This window comes from Camponotus vicinus, unplaced genomic scaffold (assembly GCF_025532165.1).
Source record: "Camponotus vicinus isolate PSW18456_S1 unplaced genomic scaffold, iyCamVici1.0 SCAF_4, whole genome shotgun sequence".
NCBI classification, from domain to species: Eukaryota; Metazoa; Arthropoda; class Insecta; order Hymenoptera; family Formicidae; genus Camponotus; species Camponotus vicinus.
In genome coordinates this window covers 4,239,367-4,263,488 of record NW_028141976.1, presented here as the reverse complement: position 1 = coordinate 4,263,488, position 24,122 = coordinate 4,239,367, and the positions used below count along the sequence as shown (strand labels likewise).

At 31.0% G+C, this 24,122-nt stretch overlaps 1 long non-coding RNA gene across 1 annotated transcript in view; it reads left to right on the top strand.

The window, feature by feature from the left end:
- LOC145970758 (uncharacterized) overlaps positions 1 to 24,122 on the top strand; it is a 49,385-nt gene that overhangs the window by 5,448 nt on the left and 19,815 nt on the right. Inside the window, exons 2-3 of the long non-coding RNA XR_014438592.1 lie at positions 3,469 to 3,647; positions 15,414 to 15,563. This is a non-coding gene — a long non-coding RNA (uncharacterized LOC145970758). The remainder of the gene's footprint in view (positions 1 to 3,468; positions 3,648 to 15,413; positions 15,564 to 24,122) is intronic.

The following is a 24,122-nucleotide window of genomic DNA, read 5'->3' as shown; positions in this document are numbered from 1 at the left end:
CATTTTAAAATTGCAACATTATATATATATATATATATCTTGCAATTTTAATAATATTATTTACGTATTATAGACGAGTTACATGTATAAATTTTATGCACGTCATAATTGAGAATAATTCATTAAAATATGAATAGTATAATTATTGTATCTATGTGCACATACGCACTCAATGCACTCATACGTACTCACACATGCGCAATTTAACACACACTTATGTATTATAAATTATTATTATATACATATACATATATGTATATACATATATAAATTATTATTAATTATTTAGTTATTGAATATATAAATACTTTAATGATGTATATATACCTATATAGCATTAAGGATATATTTACATATTCAATAACTAGATAATTAATAATAATTTATTTTTAAATTAATATTTGACGGTTAATGCACGGTTTTTTATAACACTAACTACATAAATAATTAAAAATAAATACTAAATATAAATAATATAATTAATATAAATAATATAATAAATAATATAAATAATATAAATATTATAATGTACAATAACGAATATAATAAATATAATAAATAAAAAATAGAGAATTTTTATAAACAAATCGCGATCGTTAAAACTAGACATTCCGACCACTGAATTACTAACAATCAAACACATTCTGCATACCTCGACGCCTATGTTCTCAAGTATGTGTATGTAGAAGCCGCGTTTTATGTTTCGTGGATATTTTCGGGCCTTCTTAGCTCGTTGCCCCATTCGGTCTATAGTGGGGAGATCACCCGTCGACCAACAACGCTATTGGTTACTGAGATTGCGTTACTGCGTCTCTCGATGGGCGAAGGCATGAGAGGAATTTATCGTTGGTTTATTGAAGAAACGAAGAACTTCGAAATCTCGCGAGATCATGCTAGAGCACAAATAGAATCGAAATATGTAGGCAGTAATTCATGCACACAATTTTGGATTTTGATGCAAGAAAATAGTAGGTAAATCTCAATTTTAATTATATGTTTATCTTTAAATATTTTCTGAAAACAAAGCGTGACTTTTTTCCGAGAAATTTTATCTTAAATTTTTATTCGTCTAAAACTATTAAATCTAGTTTGCAATATATTTATTATTTTTTTGAAAAAAGTTTCAAAATGATGCAGCAGTGTTTATAATAACATACTTGCATAAAGACATATAAATAAAAAAAGTTGATGTCAAACAATCGCTATATATTATAAATTTAAGTACTATATTTTAATTAAAACACTATTTTAAATTTGTTGAAAAACTAAAAAATATACATATTTCTTACAAATATATGTATTATTCACATCCTTTGCTTACAAGTCTACGATCCGAAATTTCTACCCTTCACAAGAAAAGCAATTCACTTTCGTTTTCTTCGGAAAAGGAACAATAATTCTAACTGAATAATTTTCATGCATCGAATCCTCGGGCATCTTTCTCACGCTGATCCTACGTAAGGGTGGCACGTGATCGAGCGAGAGACTTGCGCGTTCACAGATCAAACAAGTGTAAAGAGGCAGCGAGAGAAAAAGATTCGTTGCACATTCATGCCGCACGCCCTGTCGCCCCTCGTCAAACATCGCCATGTTCGACGCGCGCGGGTGAGAGATCCTTATCTTGAATCAAAGATGCAAAATCTTAGCTCGAGAGGCGAAGAAGGATTTCTCAGGTAAGACGCGTTATTTTAAAAGATTTCAAGATTTATAACAATGTGATCAGCCCCTTGAAATGTCGAAAATTAACTTTACTAATCTAAGGCTATTGATCAATATCTCGACGATTCATGCATTTAAATTAATGTATAATTTAAAAAACAGAAAAAATTATTCCTCTCCCCATTTCGAGGATGGTCATGCGTGTAGTTAAAAAACAGAGAGGAAAAAAAAAGACAAAGAATAAAAGAATAAAAGAAAAATAAAGATTTTCAAGTAATCAAAAATTTGAGATCATTTACATATCGGTGGTTAAGAATCTATTCAATTGAATTAATAATGACAATTATTAATAGAGATTAAAAACGAAAACCATATTTTTTTGGTGAAAACTATGATCTAAAAACAGTTTTTAAACTAAGAAAGAATTTTGATATTAATTTCGAAAATAATTTTAGATTTTTTGAGAATAATTTCAGGGAAAGGATGAATTAATTATTTAATTATTTAATAATCACTTGTGGACATAGCAATATTAATCTAAAAAGAGAAAAGGAAAATATTGTAATATTAAGTAATTTCTCTCTTAACATAATAAAATAAACACATTTCTTTGTTTCACTCGCACAGAACCGAGATGGACGATAAAATTAATTAAAAATTTCACTTGTTCATTAATTGCGCAACATGTTCAAATAGAATCCAATATTTCACACGTCGCTTGTCATATGCCGAAAATCTGGCGGCGAAAGGCGTTCTAAAAAAGAAACATCGATCGATAATTTGGAAATAAGTAAGTTTTGCGCAGATACACTGACCGATCACATCGCGCAGTCGCATATGCGTTACCTACGATCCCTCTAAAAAACAGGTTCTAAAAGAACCTGACCGAAAGTAAGTGACTATTAACGGCGGAATAGCTTTATAAAAATTTATCATCCCCGAGCTTAATAGTCCGCTCGAAGAACGGAGTATCTCGGTTGACTACGATGCCGATAATAAAATACCAATGAACGGAGTGAAAGAGGTTCTCCCCTTCTTTACCCCAGACCCTCTCTGCCTAACTCGCGCTCGCGGCCCTGTAAAGAAGCGGCATACATGTTCTGATTTTACACGCTAATCCCTCCTACGTAGGAGGACGCGCGTTGGTACCTGTCAAAAAATAGCAATGGGGTGTAACAATACTTCAAGAGACGGAGTCGGAATCTGGCAGAAGTTAACCGCCACGCAGCGGGGCTGCGAGTGGCTAGTTCACCAGTTTCAAAGAGCAATGGCGTAAAATCGTTCTCATTTCTTTAAAATAAATTCGGGGAATTTTATATTAAGAAAAATGTGTGTATTCTTGAAATTAAAATGGAAATAAATAATAGATATTACGTGTTGTTAAATATTTGTTAATGTTGTAAATAAATGTCATATTTCGACTACCACAATTTATAATGGTATAAAATCAATTTAGTTGTACTTAAAAATTTTTATTTCGCTTTTGATTGTTATTGATATGATGCTTCTTTTATACATTATTGCGAATTTATTGATTAATATAAGTTTAGCAGCAAATAAGTCTAATTCAAACTAAAATTATTTTTCAAAAAATACTTATAATTATGATTATTTACATATAACTTTCTTTTCTATAAATTACTTTTGATTTTATATAAATGTTACATTATGAATAAATTTTATGCTACTATCTAAGGAGATAACAATAATTTGGTCGATCTCCTACGCCAATGAAAAATACTTTGCTGTAAGGATGTTGATGAGGACAAAGAGATCCTTTCCCTTTCTCATTCTTCTCTCTTACTTCAGGAACCTCCCCTTCTGCCATACCGTGGCAGCCCGTCATTGCACTAATGCAAGTCGCAGCCGTCCCACCACCGAACAACGGCGAACTGCAGCTGTCGGGGATACTCGGCCTTCACGTAGCTAATGCTTCTCCAAATACAACTCGGGGTACTTCGAGATACCATCAAAAAATTAACTTTAACGTAAGTTTAAATCTCAAATCTATCTGACTTGTATTCTTTCCAGATATTTGAAATAAATTATTTATTCGAAGACGAAATTTATAAATATGCAGCCATATATTTACTATTCCTTCAAATAAAAATTTAAATTTGTATTAGGACATTGAATTTTATATAATATTGCAAATTTTTTTTTGTAAAAATTTATTAATACATAAAATTGTAAAATTTATTGCAAAATTTATTAATAATAATAATTTTCCTTTGTCATTAGAGTTTAATTTATAATTTCCATTTCCTTTGAATAAAAAAAAATTTGTTAAAAATTAATACTTTATGCTTTACATGACAATAACATTATCGTTTCATATGACAATTGTTATTGCTTCATATGACATAAAAAAATGATTAATAAATTAAAAATATTCGATATGAAGAAATTGAAAATATTGCACAGTGAATTCTATAATATACTAAAAAAGAATTATTATAAAAATGACTGATTCAATAATTTGTAGTTCGAATCTTTTTGAACTACATAATGTACTTTCTGTCTTTCTAACGGTTACTATTTATTATCTGAGTGTCCTCCATTATGCACATAATAAATTATAAAACATTAGAGAGACAAAGAGAATCTCTTGCCACAATACACTAGATTGGCTATCTCCTTTCCATGTTATATTGCAATACTGAAAAGAAAACAGAATTTTCTTTATACTAAACTTTTTGTATTTTTTGTTTTTCCTTTTTCTCTTTTTAAATATGTATCTATCTTATTTTTACTACAGTGCAAGTCAAGAATAGGTAGAGATAAAGAATAAGGAACAAAAGAATAACTATTATCTGAAATATGCTATTTGTCCGTACGGTTTACTGTTCTTTTAGTTTAGACTTAGACTTCGGATTGTCTAGCACAGTCTAGCACGAGCTATCGAACTGTGAACAACGATCGGTTCTGCATAGAATTCGTGAATTTTAGTATCATAGAATACGTGAATTTCAGTATCATATGTGGCGCTTTAGTAATTCTTTCAGTTTTTATTTAAAGTGCTGTCATAGTGAACCAATCATTTGTATATTTTTTATTTAGCGTGCACCATTGGCAATTAAAATGCATTCTGTTAACAAGAAATAGCCATCAAGTTACTAAAAGCGAATTAAATCAATCAATTACATATAAGATGTTCGATAACAATCGCGACGGGTGAGACGATTATTACCGGACACCTTGCAAAATAATACAGTGTTTAATATAGTGTTTTTATTCACTGTGATATAAAGATTAATATGCAGAGTGAAATAAAAAGTTAAGAATGGCAAGACATGTGCTGCGTGATTTAATATTTTTACGAACATGTGTAACAATCTACAATGGTGAGTACAACATAAAGATAAATTCAAATATTGATTGACGCAGAGAGAGTGTGCAATTGCACATAAGAAATATGTGGATTTTTGTTATTTTGAAGCTTCAATTGCTTGTATCGAGCAGCATCACGATTGATCTACTTACAACAATCGCCGATCTTGTAGGTACGCACAAATTCACTAATTGTAGATCATTGCGACTCTCATGCAGCGTGACTCTTCCATTCAATCTTCCCTGAAAAGCCCATCAAATTTTTAATTCGAGAGAAAATGGTTAAACTGATAGCTAGCCATTAGCACTGAGAATTTTAATTGATAATGGCTTATTATGATAATTTATAAGTATTATATATTAAAATTAATTTATTCATATTGTAATTTATTCATATTGTAATTTAATTATTGCTCTTTCTACTCGCACAAATATAAGTCAATTAACAATATTAGTTTAGCTCTATATATTTTGTTATAAATGTTCCTTAATTATTTCACCATCATTTCACCAATAATTTTGATATGTGTATATTTCATTGAGGTTCACTTTTCTTTTTTTTTTTACTATGTATTCTGAATAAATCGGATAAGTTCTATAGATATGAGTGTCTACTGTGATCTACTTAATTTTAGACAAATTCTCGTCAAAAGACAGTAGAATAGTCACAGACCAAGTCGTCAATTAAAATTTCGATAATTATTTGCCATCAGTTGATTTGTGATACGAATAGAATAGAGACTATATACAATAACGAAAGAAAACTTGAATAAAGAATATTATCAATCAATTAAATATCAATTAAATATGAATATTATCAATCTTAAAAATACAAATGTAATTAATTTCCATTTAATAGGTTCCGATGTTGTCATCGGCATTGCGACAAAACATGAAATGAATTTTGTTAAATATAAAATAAATTAATTATATTTACAATTTCAGAGAATAGAATAATTTATTTATTGTTATGCCAAAAAATGTTTTGTAGAGAATATGTTTACATCACTTTTCAAGAATCATTTCTGAATACGTTTTAAACAATATATGTTTAGAAATAACAAATTATTTCAATTCCTTTGTTATATTGCTTTAAAAACTTAATTATTATTCATAAAAAAATTCTAATATCTAATATGAAAGTAAGAAGATTTTCTCGTAAGTAATATTTTTTAGATCAACATTATAATCACAGATAAAATTTAATGTAGATACGTGAATTTGACTAATTGTAAGTGAAAATGCGCAATTTTTTGGAGATACAAGCCTTATATTCCATTTCGTCCTTGTACAGTCCAAGTCTGTGAGAATACTAACTTAACATAATCCTTCAGGACCTGCCATAGATACACAATGTCCCATGTTTGCTCACAAGCGTCATCTACTTCACTACCTACCTGCGTTATAAAGAATGATTCAAAAATTCATAGATCGAAATACTACACACGGAAAAATTCTTTAACAATTAATATCTAATAAAATCTAATAAAATTAATTCTTTAAAAATTAAAATTTTGTGATTTTTTTCCAAGTAGAAATTTTGGAATACGGTTATAATTATTTAATTTCTATTTATATAGAAGTTTAAAGTTGAATAAACTCATATGTATATGCTTATTTATTCAAATAATTGTAGTTAATTGTATCTATGATAATGTTAAAGATCACATATTTTAAATAAAATATCATATTATCATAGTATCTTCTTATGCAATTCGTGATTAATTTGTAATTACATTTGAATAGATAGTACATTTTATTTTATAATAAGGTAGTTTACAATTACCTAGCTTTGAAAAACGGTCATTCAAAAATTAAAGTTGCAAAAATATATTTTTATTATATTTACTTTCATCGAAAGCTTTTATCATTATTTTGATTTATAAGTTTTAGGACATTTTCTACAGAAAATAAGCAAAATTCATAGCATTTTTAAGTTGTATAGTATGTCTAATCTTATTCCTGCTAACGTCTATAGGTTGCACATGATGAATAAAGATCTTCTATATTATTTGTAAGCAGCCAATTATATGAACGCAATAGTATTAATATTGCTTGCGTTTATGTGATTGGCTGCTTGCGTTCATGTGATTGGCTGCTTACGACTAATTCAAAACGATCTTAAAAGATGGTAGTCGCCAGGATTCTAGTGAGTATTTTATTTGAGCTAGCTGTGAGTGTATGTGTATGTGTATCTGTGTATATGTGTATATGTGTCTGCTATTCATTTATTTATTTACGATCATTACTAGCTTGTCCCTTTTCTGTGTAATATTGAGGTGGATACAAGGATATTTTCTCGAGCCGTTTTATGAAGAGTAATTTGGGGAAAAAGAAGTTTTATACCGATATCTCGGTTTCCTTCTCATCTTTTCTCATAATTCATAATTACGTAACAAACTCAATTCTTTCTTTTGATAAGAGCAAAAGATTTCATTGCAAGTACGAAATATAAATTTCTTATTTAATATAAAATATAAATATATTAAAGTTTAATATTTTAATTCTCTAAATTCTTAAGAAAATAATTCTATAAAAATTATTAAATTATGTATAGATATAAAAATTATATATTTATATAGTAAGAAATTTGAGGAAATATATTTGTAATAGCAATCACAAATATCGTCATAGATTCTAATTATTGTTTATAAAATGCAAAATAATTTAAAATCATTGTGTATCTTAGCCATGAGAATTAAGCGGATTATTGCTCTTAAACAGCAAGACAAAATAATGACACATTGTAATATCTTGAAAAGAAAAATTTCCGGATTTTGCGTAACATAGCATTTTCCTACTCTTTTCATATTTATGTTTTATGTCGACATCTCATAAATAAATTCTGAAAATAATAAGTTTTCTAAAAAGAATCCATTATAATTTCTTTAAGAAAAGACTCAAAGAATATAAATGAAACACAGTTACATGTACCTGAATATATTTAAAGGCGAATATATTATTAAAGAAGAAACCTTTGTAATTTTCTATTTTCCTTTCGACTTTCCTTTACATGTCTAATCGCTTTCCTTTTTCTCAAATTCCCTGCTGATTTTTACTTTCTTTTTCTGTTTTTTGGATATTCAATAGTTACATACAATAGATACAATAGTTATATTACTCTTTACATATATCTGATTTAAATGACTTTGAATTTTTATGCTGTATTTCATAGAATAGGACAAATACATACAATAGAACAAATTTCTTTTCAGATGCTTAATGAAATATTTTTATTCGTTTTTTTAAAAAAAATATATATTTAATATATATATTTTTCTATGAATATACATACATATATATGTATATATAGCTACAGATTATAATATAATATCTCTAAAACGTTAAAAAATTGGCTTATTAGAATATTAATCTCTTTGAATCGAACAATTTTCGATTCAAAGCTCTTTGATCTTTTTCGTATCGCTAAAGGAAATAGAAATATTCTAAGTGCTCTAGTTAGAAGAAACACTCTAAAGAATAAACTTGCAGAAATATTTTTTACTAAATAGTAAGAAAGAAAATACTACGAAAATGTAAGGAATTTTACCTGAGAAGCTTAGACGATTAAATCAAATATGAAAAGTAAAATCTGTTTAGAATATTTCCTTTCATCTTTCACTTTCATCTTTCATTTTTTTTTTGCTATTTATGGACAAATCCGTCTTCGGAAAATATCAAGTGCTTTGTAGAATAGTCGAACCAACTATTTTGAGTGAGGAAGATTTTTCTTTGATTGCAGATATTTATTTTTTAAACTGATGCGATAATGTAAATAATCTTTCACTAAGTTATAGTTTTGCAAAGTGGACTGTGAAACTGCGTTAAGCTGCATTAAAAAAATATTCCATTTGAGGACAAAAATACAGTCATAATTAAACTGTAGAAGTTTTGAATTTTGAAACTATGTTCATTATATTAAAAATAAATTATAAAAGAATCTGAATAACAAATGTTTCTATGTAAGAATACAAAAATAAAATTCTTTTTTTACGTAATATATAAAATAAAATTAACTGAAAAATATAGCTGTGTTAATTTTGTAACTTTTTACAAAATTCGCGAAAAATCTTTTTTTTAATCGTTTATAACATGACAATTATTGATATGTCAATATTTTTGCTGAGAAAAAATCGTCTCCAAATTCGCTAAAGAATTCGTTTAAAAAAATTCAGAGATTTTAGGGTGTTCTACTATATATCTTTCTATGTGCAAGATTAATATACGGTAATTACAATACAATCACACAATAGATTGCATCACGATGGACTCTTCAAATTACAATAGGGTGAGATGGAACACGTTTCGATTGCAGTCGCGCTCGCGGCCTAATCTCGCGTCCAATTAGTTTACTATAAGCATCGAAGTCACCAAAATAGCTCACGCCGCATCGCGTTAACTATGTTATCGTCAGCGAATGCTAGGTTCGTGAAACTTGTGCTTGAAATTTGTTGTCACTCGGTTGCATTTCAGTAATTCGACGACGTTTCAGTAATTGCACGTCTGCCTCATTACGATAATTGCCGCTGCAATCTGAGTCGCGGGATTCTCTGGTCAGCCAAGATCGGTTAACCGTATGTGCTGCGCATTCAATTTGGAAAATGTAATCGCCAACAGAGATACAAAGTACACAGTGAAAAGTAGTCAGTGAAAAGGGAACAAGTGGACGCGGCGTACAAGCCTAACACAGAAAGTAGGGCACAAAAGAGGAGTTCTGCACAGGTATCGCAAAGTTGCCTCATAGTAATAACAAGACTCATTCTCACATCACCCTCCGTTTCTTTTAATCTCCCTAGAAAGTTACAACATGTGGTGAACGGCGCACCTTTTTATGGTTTTCAAATTCCGCTATTTAAGGGCGTGTTTTGGTTTTCGACTTATTTCTATATTGACACTACAATGGATTTCATAATTAAAGATAAATTATTTAAAAGGAATTTGGGACAAAGCCGCAAATAGATTAAAGCGATATATCGATTGTAGTTTAAAGATTTTGCAGATTAAAATTGTTTTAATTTAAACAAGTTTATAATTTTTTATTTAAAGTTAGAATGGAATAAGGAGAGTTATTTTGGCAAAAATTTGTTAATATTATGCTAATCAATGCCATACGTACATGCACACATCTGTCTCCTTTCGAGATTTTATCTCAGTCAATCGTGGCATGATGATGTGTGCGTGACGTAACGTGCGCGTGCTCTTATATTTTTTTTTCGATACCTCTACCAGATGCGCACGTGCGTATGCACGTTTTCTTTGCATTTCACGTTGCACAAGTAAGCGTGAATCTAAGGGGTGATCAACAAAAAGAAAGAAAAGAGAAGAAGAGAGGAAGAGGAGAAAGAGAGAAGAAGTCACGCAACGAGTATGAATGTATCTACGTGACGCACAACCCCTGTCAGTAGATTATCACGATCAGATCGTACGTTCTTTCGAGAAAAATGAGATCATGCAAGCCGCAAAATAAAGTTTCGGCTATGGCAGTGGCTGAATAAAAGCGAAACGTGACTATGAAAGAAAGTTAGTGTATTGAAACGGAGTAACAGTGTATAAGATGACACATCGTTTGTATGAAATTTTCGCGAGATCTTTCCGAATACTTTTTTTTAGAATATTTCATTTTTGAAATATGCATTTATTCATAATTTTTGAATATGAAACACTTTTTATCACATATTTTTTTCATGTATTTTATTTATGAAACATTTATAAAATTTGACTTTAAGGTATAACGCCATAAAATATACTATTTAAGATTACAAAGAGATTATCTAAGAGAGTAATTTTAGAGAAAAGGCAATGCAGTGCTTTTTCAAGTTTTTTAAAAAATAATTTTTCTTCTAAATGTATTTTATTTCCACTGTCTTATAAAATTATTCCTAAATTTTAAAATTAAAGTTTACGCATTATTATCGCCGAAAAAAATTGAATATCAAAGTATGTATCTCTAATGAATTACCAAATAAAATTTGAAAAAGAGAAAAACTTGTTTGTTGCGTAAAAATGTGATGTTTTATACTCGCTCATATAATCCGCTGAGTGGTTAATTATAAAGTGGCAAGTGTGCAATATTTTACTATGATTAACTTAAAAGTGAAACAAGTTTCACACTTGGTGAATATCAACGTAACACGGCAACGTATCGTCGCAGATAACGCAAAATCGCGCTGAACGTCGATATATCAGTAACGAATGACGAAACTCGTTCTTCCGCGCTCAGACATATGTACTTAATTTAATTGACCCATAATTACACCTACCGATAAGACTCACTTCCCAAATGCCTCCGGCGATTCTCCGTACATTCGTGCAACTTGATTAAAGCTACGCCCCAATCGATATTATATACGTATTCAGTTATGGTCTTTGGACACATTAATTTCACCACTAAACATTTTAAATCAAAATAATATTTTAAAAATTGTAAAATATTTTTTCACCTTTCTTTTTTATTTCTCATGCTTCTTGAATTTATTAAAAAATATGCATCTCTTAGAAATTATTTCAGTCAACATATTATTACGAATCTTTCACTACAAAAATTAGCATGTAAATATAAAGACGCAAAATTAAAATAAATAGTCGCAATAATGTAGCTTACAATTAGATGTAATCTCTTGATATAGGCAATTTGGTCGGGCGGCCTGATTTATCATCGCAATATGTTTGAGAAAAATCAGCAAACAACGGCGACGGAAAAAGGAATTAAACGGGCGACGAATCGATGCGAAAGAAGCATTTAGTCGCGTTAGCAACGCAATGAAATCGCGACTCGCACGTTGGACCGCGTCACAATCAGCTGCGATCGGCGCAACAGTCCAATGCGCTCGCGCCCGCGCTGATCTTAATTACAATCGCAAATGAGACGGGGAGAGGATAATTGCCGCGCATGTCGCAAGTCGCTCTACAATGTCGTTCAGCGGGTGTCCCCTCTCACCACCTCCTTAATATAACCGTACACATGAAGAATATTATGTGTGTGCAGTTGGAAAGTGCATTCCAACGGAAACTTCGGCTGCTTGTTGGACCGATAACGATTTAATTGTGTACGGTATAATTAATTAGCACGCCGGTTTCCCTGCGTCTGGACATTAGAAATGTATTAGGAACATTGGTATGAATGTTGAATTTAAAAATTATATATATTATATAAATATTATATATATATATATATATATATATATATATATATATATATATTATATAAATTTTATTCGTCCCGACATAAGACATGTGAGGATATCGTAGCAATTTAAGTGAAATATGTTTATTTTAAATTCATTGCATCAATATCTTTATATACATATATTTATTTATTTATTTATTTATATAGCTTTTATATAAGTTATAAAGCTTTTTCTTATACTATATATAAATGTTTGTGCTTTATATATAATGTAATATATTATTAGCAAAGCAACCCTTCTCGTCTGGCACGGTATTATTTCTTAATTGGTTATAAGCAGTATAATATTTTTATATTATAGGTAATGAGAATATCTTCTTATAGCTTTCTATTGATCTATGAAACAAGATCCATTGACATTTCTTACAGTTTAGATAAATATACATTTAAAAAAAGTATATATACATGTTTATAATTATATCAAATATTGACCAAATACAATTAACAATATTTTGGCTTATTTGAAATATGAAAATGTCAGAAATTTTTGATTTTTAAAGTTAAAAAAAGTATTTGTTATCATTGCCTGACATATTCAGTCTTTAAACAGAAGTGAAGAATTGAAGATATGAGCTTTCTATAACACTAACGAGTTGCGGAAGTGAAATAAAGCAGAACTATATGAATAAATGTGGAATATTGTATCAGTTTTAGAATTTTATATTGGTAAATAAAAATTGCTGTTTTATTAAAATAATTTTCCCCCTTTTTCTTTTCTTTATAGCATTATTGAGAAAATAAATATAGCACTAATGGCCTATATATCGTGCAAATATTCAATGTTGATTCAATATACCGTTAACTTTTATTCTTAACAATCGCAAAATGCGTCACGTAGAAATTATGTAGGATCGAGCATAAACTTTTTACGGTCACATTTTATTATCACTTATGCGAGGTAGAGTTGCTACACGTAAAGTGCATTCTCGTTGTAGCCCATCGATCAATGCGTTTCCGTGGATACTCTGAGCGATGCTCTGTGTGTGTATGTGTGTAACTTCCGCGCTTAACTAGCATTTATATTTAGACATTTACCATGTTGTAAAGATTTCTCTTAGGCCGCCATAAATTTTATATAAACCGTAATTAGACACGCACGGCATTCGCGCAGCGATTTCACTCGCGACTGGATATTTGTACATTAATGTGCTCTCGATATTTGCATTTCGTTCCGCTAAATCTTTCGTCCTATTATATCGGTTTTTATTATTATCGCTGTTATTTATATTTAGATGCGACCGAACTAGATAAAATTTCGATATTTCACGTCATCGCTTACAATTCCTAATTAATCTCGAATACTTTGTGCTTTAGAATACCGACGTTCAATCGATCGCGTCGTAATGGATTTCTGTTAGCGCTTTTCTTCGCCATACAACTGCACTTGCATTTAATGTCTGTCGATATCTATTTCTATAGAATGACATGCTACAGCTTCTATAAAACACTATATACAAGATTTTTAAAGAATGTATTTACTTTGGAGCACAGTTATTGTAAAATTATATGTAAAACATGACGACAATTATAATAGAATAATTTAAAGTACAATATAAATTCCAATAATATAATTATAATTAATATTTAATTTATCATAATGATTTCTCCTGTAATGAGTCAACTAATGCATATATATACATATTTATATATGTATATATACACACATGCTTTATTTTTATCTTCATCTACATTTCTTCAATAGAAAAAGAAGAAAGAGGAAATAATAAATCGATTATATTATTTTCTGTTTTTTAATAGAGAAATAAAAATAATTAGTATATAGCCATTTCCCAGTAATCTTTTCCATATCATAAATTAAATACTTCTAATTAAATTGTTTATGAAATTATGCTATAATTGCACCTTTCATTATTTCATCATCATCGTTTTATCATTATTTTCTATATTGTCTAAAAGAGAGGAAGAAAGAAATTTAGGTTTTATATGATAAACGTATAAGAGAGTAAAAAAATAATATTGGCTTTGCAATTATCTGTTATTACAGAATAATTTAATAATATAAAAAATCCATCAATTGCATTTTAAATAAGTTTTAATGCAGTTTTAATTATCCATTTATGTGATCGAGATATGCGAATAATTGACTGATAATTTACTGATACTAATTTCTGTTAATATCTTTCTTCGGGATAAATTACTTCTGTATAGTATGCATACATATATTTATATTTTTATTAGAAATATTTTACTTGTCAGAATACTATATATCATTTCTGTAAAGTATATTTTTCTTTTCGTACTTTATCGCGTTTGCGTTGTCGAAATAATATTGATTTATTCGTATATTCTTAAATTAAGAAATATGCAGTGTTATGTGTTTTAAAAAATTTGATTTATAAAAACAGAAAAAATTATTTTGTAATTAACAGTATTCGATTATATAATATTATATTTTTTGGCTGCATATTATCAGGTATAATGTATGAACTTGAATAAAAAAAAATAAAAAAGGAAACTTATTCGTATATTTTTTATGCATATTTGCAAAATCACTCCATTCGTATTTATTGTGCGATGTTGTATAAGTTAGACATCTTCTGGCAAATTGAGATCACTAAAAAAAGCCGGAGTAAAGATGCGGCCAAATAATCCATCGGTTTTTACGCAGATACCTTCTGATGTCTACCATCATAAATCCTAAAGAGTTACACACGCACATGTATGGCCTATCAAAAACGATCCATGATTTCCGGGAATAACAGAAGACGAAGGTCTGGTCGTCTCGACCATTTTAAAACGAGGTTTATAGGAAGAGGAGCCGAAACTAGAGCAAGAGAAACGGAGAAGAAAAAGAGAGAAAAAGGATGAGAGAGCGACAAAGAGAGAGAGAAAGAGACCGAGCTTAGGTAGGGCCCGGGTAATGAGTATAATCAAAATGGTTTAGTAGAAAGGCAGCCGCGAGCTATACCTCACCTTACCTAAGTGTACGCGGCCGTGCATTTGAATTTGAATTTTGAGCCAACTTTTGCCATAATGTTCATTGGTCACGAGACGCCATCTGGTGGATGAACAAATTAGGGGTTACTATATCTGCCCTTTTCTCTATTCGTCTCTAGCTGCGTTATTGTTCGAAATAGGATCACGCTCTGGTCTAGCCGTTCTTATGTGTGTACACTGGGCGGACGGATAGCTATCTCTACCGGCATAAACCCGCGAACGTCCTCTTCGCAGATGTTTTGCCAACGTCTGTTGCTTTTCGATGGTCCTTTTGTTTCAGCTACCGGCAGACTTCCTTCCTTCTTGACGTGCCGATGTTGGCGGCGTCCTGCTTGACCTTCCGTCTCCGCAAGGTTCGACCCTTTTGAGGCCGCGGAGATTCATATGAAACTTGAAGCTTAAAGTAGTCCCCTTATTTAAAATAAAGAAGGTAAGTAGAAAGTATATTTTTCTTTTTGATTTTATTATATATATATTTCATTCAAATGTTGTTTGCTGGATTTGATACAAAGATTCTTCAACTTCGAAAGTTTATATTTATCAATGATAGCATCATATTAAACATTGCATCTTTAAACAAATAATTTTATTAAAAAAATATAAATTTGATGAAATTTTTTTCCATTATAAGATATATATATAAATACATAAGTTAATTATTATATTTATAGCAACACTTTAGGAAACTATTTATATACAATTATAACTATTGTATAATAAGTATTAAATTTTTGCAATATTAATTATTGTAATTTAATTATGTCCAAAAGTTTATTAATTGATGAGAATATTGAGCATATAATGATACATGATATTGATTAATTTAATTGTGTTTCATAACATCATATTTTATATAATGTAACATGGTTATATAGCATAATGTTTATCAATTAATAACAGATATTAAAATTATATTGTATTTATTTAAAATAAAATATATATATATAAATAAATCTTTATTTTAATTAAATTAATTCAAATTATTAATTATATATTTTAATATATGATACAGTTGCAGGGTATTCATATTACTCTAAGATACATTAAAATTTATGCCTGGGAAATAATCGTGTATAGAAAAGAATACGCAAAAAAATATTGTCAAGGAGGGACGCAGCGTCCCTTTATTTATTGTAAGCACCAATTCATAGTAGAATCTAAAAGAATACATTCCCGAGGAAAAAAAAATTATGGTGCATGCTGTGAATTTGAGAATAATGTCACAAAGCTTTTCCAAGTCAGTGGCGTATGCCCCATATGCTTGATCATCTCTTTTTTATTTTATTATACTAACGCAACTCTTTTAATCGCGTTAAAATTCTTGCAGCAATATCTATATCTATACTGTTTCTCAAACGTTAAAGATTTGATACTTTAAAAAATTATCTTGAATTAAAATTTAATCGTTCTTCTCTTTGATTATGATCGAAATTAACTCGCAGCATCTATAAGTAATTATATATTGTTTAGTCAAGCTTATACGAGTAATACATTTTTTTATTGAAAAGTATTAAAAATACGACACTTTTTCATGTATTTTATAACATGTACTCTAGATATGCTCCGCTATTATCAAATGAAGCGGATTTATCTTTTCAAGTTTTTTCCAACAATTTGCTTTGTAGTTCATCGAGGGTGAAAATGAGACGATAAGTAAGAAAGAATAATTGTCACAAAACTGGACCAGATAAAGTTAAATGATTAACTAAAAATAAAAAGTTTTCTTCTCTTTGAATTAACGTTCTGATTTTAGGACGCAGCATATATTCTTTACAATTCCTAATAAGAATTTATATTTTTTGTTTCCAGGATTTTTGTTCCAATTAAAATGAAATATGAATCCTGATCCTTATTTTCCGCTTATCAATTTTTCCACGGTGATTTTCTTTCGCAAGTACCCGACATTTTTCTTTATCACGGAAGGGACAGCGAAGTAATTCGAGCAGATGGTTAAACAACATCCATAGAGCGAGCCCTTATGCTCTTTCTAAATACTTAATAAGGCTCAACAAGCCCCCATAACCGCATGTTCCTTCGTACGGATTAAGACGCTTGACATGATGGAGAGAAAGGAAAAGTATGCTTGTTCCATCGAATGTCTTCGCTCTCTCTAGTAAATTCAAGTGGAAACATCAAATGGATGAGTGCATCAAAATAAAAATAAATATTCCATTATACGACAGTAATGCAAATTTAAATCAAATTTTTTTATTAAGAGTTAATGTTTCTAAAGATAAATTACAAAAATTGAATTTACTTTTTGCATAATCTCTCCGTACTCTCGACGTGTGTGTGTGTGTATGCGCGCGAAACGCTTTTAACTTAAGAATATCAAAATTATAAAAGTTTTCAAACTGTGATTCAATCTATTTTGCGCAACTTAAAAGAGCCAAGTGATGGAAGTGATTTTTTTTCTGTATTATTATTCTTCCTTTTTTGAAATGTTTTGTTCATTTGAGTTTTTGAAAGAATTTCTTTATAAAATTTATTTACTATCAGTACAAAATTTTTGTAGAATGAGTTTTTATTAATTAGACTGCATCGCTTTTAATATTGTAAATGTTACACTATCTATTACAATATGTAGTTTTTTTACTGACTTATTTTCATTTAATTGAATTAAATAATGATTAATTTAAGATAAAGATATATATTTTCTCTCTAATTTATTAAACATTCTTACAAATGATATTTTTAAATTTACATTTATAATAAGATTGTATTTTTTATCGTCCAGGTTTATTCATTGGATTAAATTTCTATAATCCATGAGTAATGAGCAAGAAGTACAATCTGATGGCCGTCGTTTACGGCGAATATTTTAATCGCATCGCCTCTTGGACCAATACTTCTAAAACTATCGTATCCCATCCGGACTGACCGCATTCTCATCCACGTGACGTCAGCATCGAAAAGTCTTTTTACCGCGTGTAGAGGAAGCTCATGAATTTGCGCCTGGCTACATGTCGGCGCGACGGCCTTAAAAATTCCCGGTGTTCGTTTATGGCTGGCTAATTAGATTTTTATCTTCATTAACGATCCGCCCGGCAAATCCAGTCCCATGAATCGCCGCGATTCACGCGTTACTCTCGCCCATCTATGTGTACCGGGTGTCTCGGAGATGGACCCGCATCATCAAGCGCGTCCTATGTGATGAGTATATATGCCCATTCGTTCGACCTTGAAACGCGAACGCGAAACGCGGTATCACATGTTGGATTTCCATTTTCGAGAAAAGGTTACGATTACGTCGGAGTCCCGGACATCTCGATTCTTTTATTGTCCGTCGTACTCGACTGCGTTCGCTGAATAGCGTTTGTCGACATAAAAGAAATGTAAGCACGAGGCGCTACATTCCACGTGTTTCTCAGCGTTGAATATTTCGTATATTTCGCAATTAATTTCCCTTCGAACTATAAATACATGTGGGCGCTAAATGAAGAGAACCAGTTATCCCCCTTTCGTTTCTCCGCGGTCGCTCCATTTCAAATCCTGGTTAATGCCATGGAGTGAACATAAGAAAAAAGATGAAGAAAAAAAAGGAAGTGGTTGCGTTTGAAATGTTTTACGATCGTTTGAGAGAAATCCAATTTTCGACCTTCTTGCGTGATTTATGTCACATGGCGCCGCGTTCTACAATTCTGCACGCAGTGCTTTACAATTAATTCGCATTAAAAATCATATTAAAAGACGCTCTTTTTGTCCAGTGGATTTTAGTAAAAAAAAAAGAAATATGACTATGGTTTCCTAACTTCCACTTTTTCTGCTCTAACACTGGAACAATAGAAACAGTAGCTCTTTATTCTAAAAAGAACCTGCAACTACAAAGAAAAAAACTAACCGAGACTTACGTAAAATTACAGGTAGCTGAAAAGAATAGAATTTGAAAAATTCCTTTAGTACTGAAAAGCATATATATATCATAAAGCATATATATATATATATATATATATATATATATATATATATATATATAGAACAGTAATAATGATATAGAATTATTATTCTAATTTATAAAAAGAATAAATAAATTTAAATTGTCATTAGATATTATTGTAATGTACATAAATCGAGAAAGAGTTTACAAAATTATTGTGTAAAAATCTTATGAAATTATATATCCAAATAGACAACGAGAACAATAAATTAAAAGAATATATTAAATTAGAATAATCAAAATTATGATAAGTTTTCTCTCTTTATACAAAAATTAAAATAATATATTAAGTACAAATTTTACATCAAACGAAAAAAGAATACGCTTGTCTATTTCTCTTATTCTTTCTCTCAGCACATGATATATAAATAGAAACATATAATATAAGCTAGCAAAACATCAAGATCCGGATCAGCTGTTTTGCGCTTGATGCGCTCAATATAAAATCAATTTCGAAAAATTAGTCTCATTACTTTTAACCCTTTCGCTCCTAACGCCGGCTATAGCCGGCATCCACGAAGTAGTTCGCGGAGACGAACGCCGGCTATAGCCGACATCCACGATGTGACCCGCAATAAAATTTCTCAGTTTCCTTAATTTTTATTTGCAGCATTACAGTTCGCGATAAGAATAATTTCAAATCGAAAGACTCAGATTCGATTCCTGATCCAGCCACTTGCACCTTGCACCTCGTATATTTTTCTAGTCCACGAATATTGTTTTCTAACAATTATTCGTTGGACTGAAAAGTGTCTGAATGCTCTCTTCACAGGATATGCGTCAGCGCCGCTGCCACGGATGGATTCTGCCGCTCGTTGACAGAAAAAAAAGCGTATAGACACGCCTGACCTCCTCCCTCACATACGTCTTTATCTTTACTGTACAAGTAAAGCATCAAGCAATCTTCAACAACCAGTTTGCAATTTTGATCCCACTAATTCTGTTGGCAGCCGTGAAGAAATTGATTACATTAGCTACAGTAAAATCAATCTTCAGCTATCATTTTCTGATACGAATATCAGAAAAATACTTCTTATATTATTATATTTTACTGTAGCTAATGTAGCTATCAATTCCTTGACGGCTGCCAACCGGAGCATTGGGATCAAAACTGTAAAATGGCTGTTGAAGATTGCTTGATGCGTTCAAGTAAAGACAGGGATGTGAGAGAGGAAGTCACAGGCATATCTATATGTTCATTTGGTCAACGAGCGGCAGAATCCGTGACAGCGGCACTGATGCATATCTTGTGACAAGAGCATTCAGACACTTTTCAGCCCAACGAATAATTAATAATTGCTAGAAAACAATATTCGTGGACTAGAAAAATATGTAAGGTGCAAGTGGCTAGATCGGGAATCGAACTCAAGTCTTTCCTTTTACGAGCAACTGCTCTAAACCATTGAGCTATCCAGATCTCACACCTAATGTCGCTATTTAATACAGTTATATGCGACTCCAGAACGATGTTGGAATCTCGATAGATAAATGCAATGCCAATTGCCAGGACCCCTAAATGGTCGCTCGCTGACCAAATAAGCTGACAATTAGCTAAAGTTAACATTACGCCAACGCTAAAACACTGTCCATAATTGTACTAGAAAAGTCAGATATAAGAAACTAACTAAAAAGGTCAGATACAATATCTCTTATCGTATAATTGCATCATGTCCAGCGATTATGCTTAAGGACCAGTCGATATCGCGTAAATCACCTTTTGAAACATCCATAAAACGTTAAATCTCTCTTTTGTATATGTCATGTAGCATATAAGTGTCTAAATAAAATGGAGCTCCCGAGACGATTCTCGCGGCTGTACTAAGGCGTGGTCGCCTGATTTTACGACTTTCATTTAATTTCTGTACGCGCGTTTTACAAGCAAATTAAAAGGATCCTATACGACGTCGTTGCCGTCGCCCAAGGGGATTTAAATGCGGGAGATTTTTCGAAATTTTGGAATTTAATTAACTTTTGTGCCTAACATATCTTGTAAATTTATTACAAAGCTAAAGGCAAGATAATTTTACTGTCTAAAAGTAGACAGTTTTGTGTCAATAAGAAGATCTATGAAATATAATATAGTATGTATGAAACGAACAGGTAATATATGATAATTCATTTTGATATTTACAAACATATACTCAGACACACACATACACACAGACACACATATACACACGTATGCACATACACGCGCGCGAACACACACACACACACACACATGCATTCACAGTTTATCTAATTACATAAATCGATATGTAAATAAATAATTTTAAAAGTAAAAGATATTTTTTAAAATGCCAAATGTGTGTGTTAAATGTCTATGCAGTAAATTTATTTTGGAAAAAGAATAATATTTTGTTCCATTTACTTGATATTTAATTCTGTATGTAATTACTATCATTTTTTTAGCTTTCATGTTCTTAATTAAAAAATGATGATCAATTTATATTTCGAAATATAAAGAGTTTTAGATCTGCACTTTATCTTGTTGTCCCGCGATATTATTTTACGTGGTGCAAGCTTTTTTTATAGGGATGTAATATCTAAGAAGTACCCTCATCACGCATTTCCATCAAATTTCAACATCAACGTTGTCAGTTTCGTCTAAATGAGTACATTACGAGGCCGGTACGAGCGACCCCAAAACTGTCACGTAGCCTGAGTAAGGAGATTAAGAAAGGAAGGAGAGAAGGGGGGGAGGCAGGTGTGTGTGAAATGTTCTTAAGTTATTCATGAATTCCTTTAATCGGTTTCTGCGCGTACCAAGCGTATCTCGTTTTCTGGGTTTTTACCACGCGGTGCGCGGCCAGGCCGATAATTAACGTTAATTCGTAGAAAACTATACTAGTAACAAGGACTATAAATTCTTTATTAGCCGGGAGCACTAAGACCCTCCTTCTTCATCTCTGTTACCTTCTTGTTATTTCCACGATTCCTCCGTTTCCTGCCTTGCGAATCCTCGATGCTCTCCGCGACAAATAGATACGGTATCTCCAAGCTTGAGATTTATACAGCGGATTTTGTGATCTACCGTAGAAGTTTATCTTGTTTCGGATTTCGAAGCGTGGGTGATTTATTTGCATTATCTGAGATAAAATTGATTCTTTTATTTAATTAATCACCTAAATTTCAGATGGGTACTAGTAAAACAACGCAGCAATATAATTGTCATTTGTTTGCATCTTGTATCAAATAGATCAATTGATAATATAACGTGCAGTTTTTTGACATTTAATTTGTGACGTTAAAACTAGATCACTTGCATAAAGGATTAGATTATATTTATATATTTATATCGCGATTATATATTTATATTTTTTTTATGTATAATTGTAGATTAATATAAAATCGCGAGATAATTTCAATAAATTTAACGTTACGGAGATACACGAAAATGATTTTTATTAATTAATTTTATTATTTTATATTTGATAATGAAAACTCAATGATTTAGATATTATTATATTTTTCCATTTTATCATTTAGGTAAAATTGAGTCGATTCAAATCTCCAAGATGCAATTAATATACTGCTGTTCGTAAGATAGATGAGGAGGAAGAAACAATAATCTAAGCTAACATTCAATAAAGCAACTGCGCTGGGAACGAACTGGATAATAATCAAGGCGGAGGGAACCAAATTTGAATCTTCGGTATTTGGCCGAATTCCATTAGTTCCGTAGAGAACTTGGTTACCGGTTTTCGGAGTAGGCTTTATGTGGGTCGGACTCGACGGAAGCGAGCTTGCGAGTGCAATCTGCCATCTAAACGGCCTGAAGGGGCGAATCCGTCCGCTCTTAGACCACGACCTACGCCAATATCCCGATAAGAAGCAATGTTGCTGTTCTGCATGGATATATATGACACATTCAATCGATAGACGGAAGGAAGTTATCGGTTTATATCACCGCACGCTCTCTATTTGGCGCATATATTTCTTTTAATCACGATACGATAGACAAAAATATATTTTCTCTACTAGCGTATGTTAAAATATATGTGTATATATATATTTGTTTAAATACAAATTTCACGTGTAATTTTCCCACATGTAATTATCAGAAAATGTTTGCAAAATCAGCTAGCAATCATTCAGTCTCAACTCCAATCAAAATTGGAATTGCTAATAATTTTCGATCTGACAATCGCGTAGTATCCTGCAGCGAGATACGTAACAAATGTATGTAACTTGTTATCCTGATAGCGGTTGTTGATTGAAAATATCGAAGAGAATTTGATATGATTTGAGATTTGATATGATGTGAAATAAGTTATATATTACAAATAAAAGTATGCAATAACTTGTATAGTAGTAACGATAAATAACAAATATATATACATATACATATTGTCATTCGCTAGTAAAACAGATGCATTTTTACTTGTTGTATGGTGAAAAAAAAGATTATATTGTGTCCAATAAGTTATACATAAATTATTTATGTATGTATTACATATGCTACTGCACAATATGTATTAAGAAAAAATTAATACTTTTATTTTAATTATTACGTAAGGAAATATAATTTTTACAGAGAGAATTTTTAAGATTAAGATTAATCCGAATGTACCGTACATTGTAAAATCATTGACAAAGGGACTAGAGAAACATCTTTCCAAAAAGGCAATGACGACAGTTTGTTGAAAAAAAATCAAGATAGGATGTCATCAACAATTAATCGTGGACCCTTTATACTCTAATTTATCGGTGCGTCTTTCAAGCGTTTCCTGGAAAGGGGAATATCTATCTCCTTGACAGCCTTCTGCGTGCAAAGTGCAGCTGCAACATAGACTAGTATCCACCCATAATTGTTAATTATTCCTTGGGTCTATATGCACGAGGAAGACAAGATCGCGATAGCGCGAGGAAGATAGGTGCTGTCTGTGTCCGAAATTGGTCGGTGACTAGCCGACGATGTGGATAGCTCGCGAGCAATTTGGCGGCCGGTAACGAAGGGCCTGCGAAAACAAAGGCTCTCCGACCAATTGTTGCATTATTCATGCGTTTCTAGTAAGAAGCGGTCGTAAGTCGGCCTCGAGACTCGTTCTC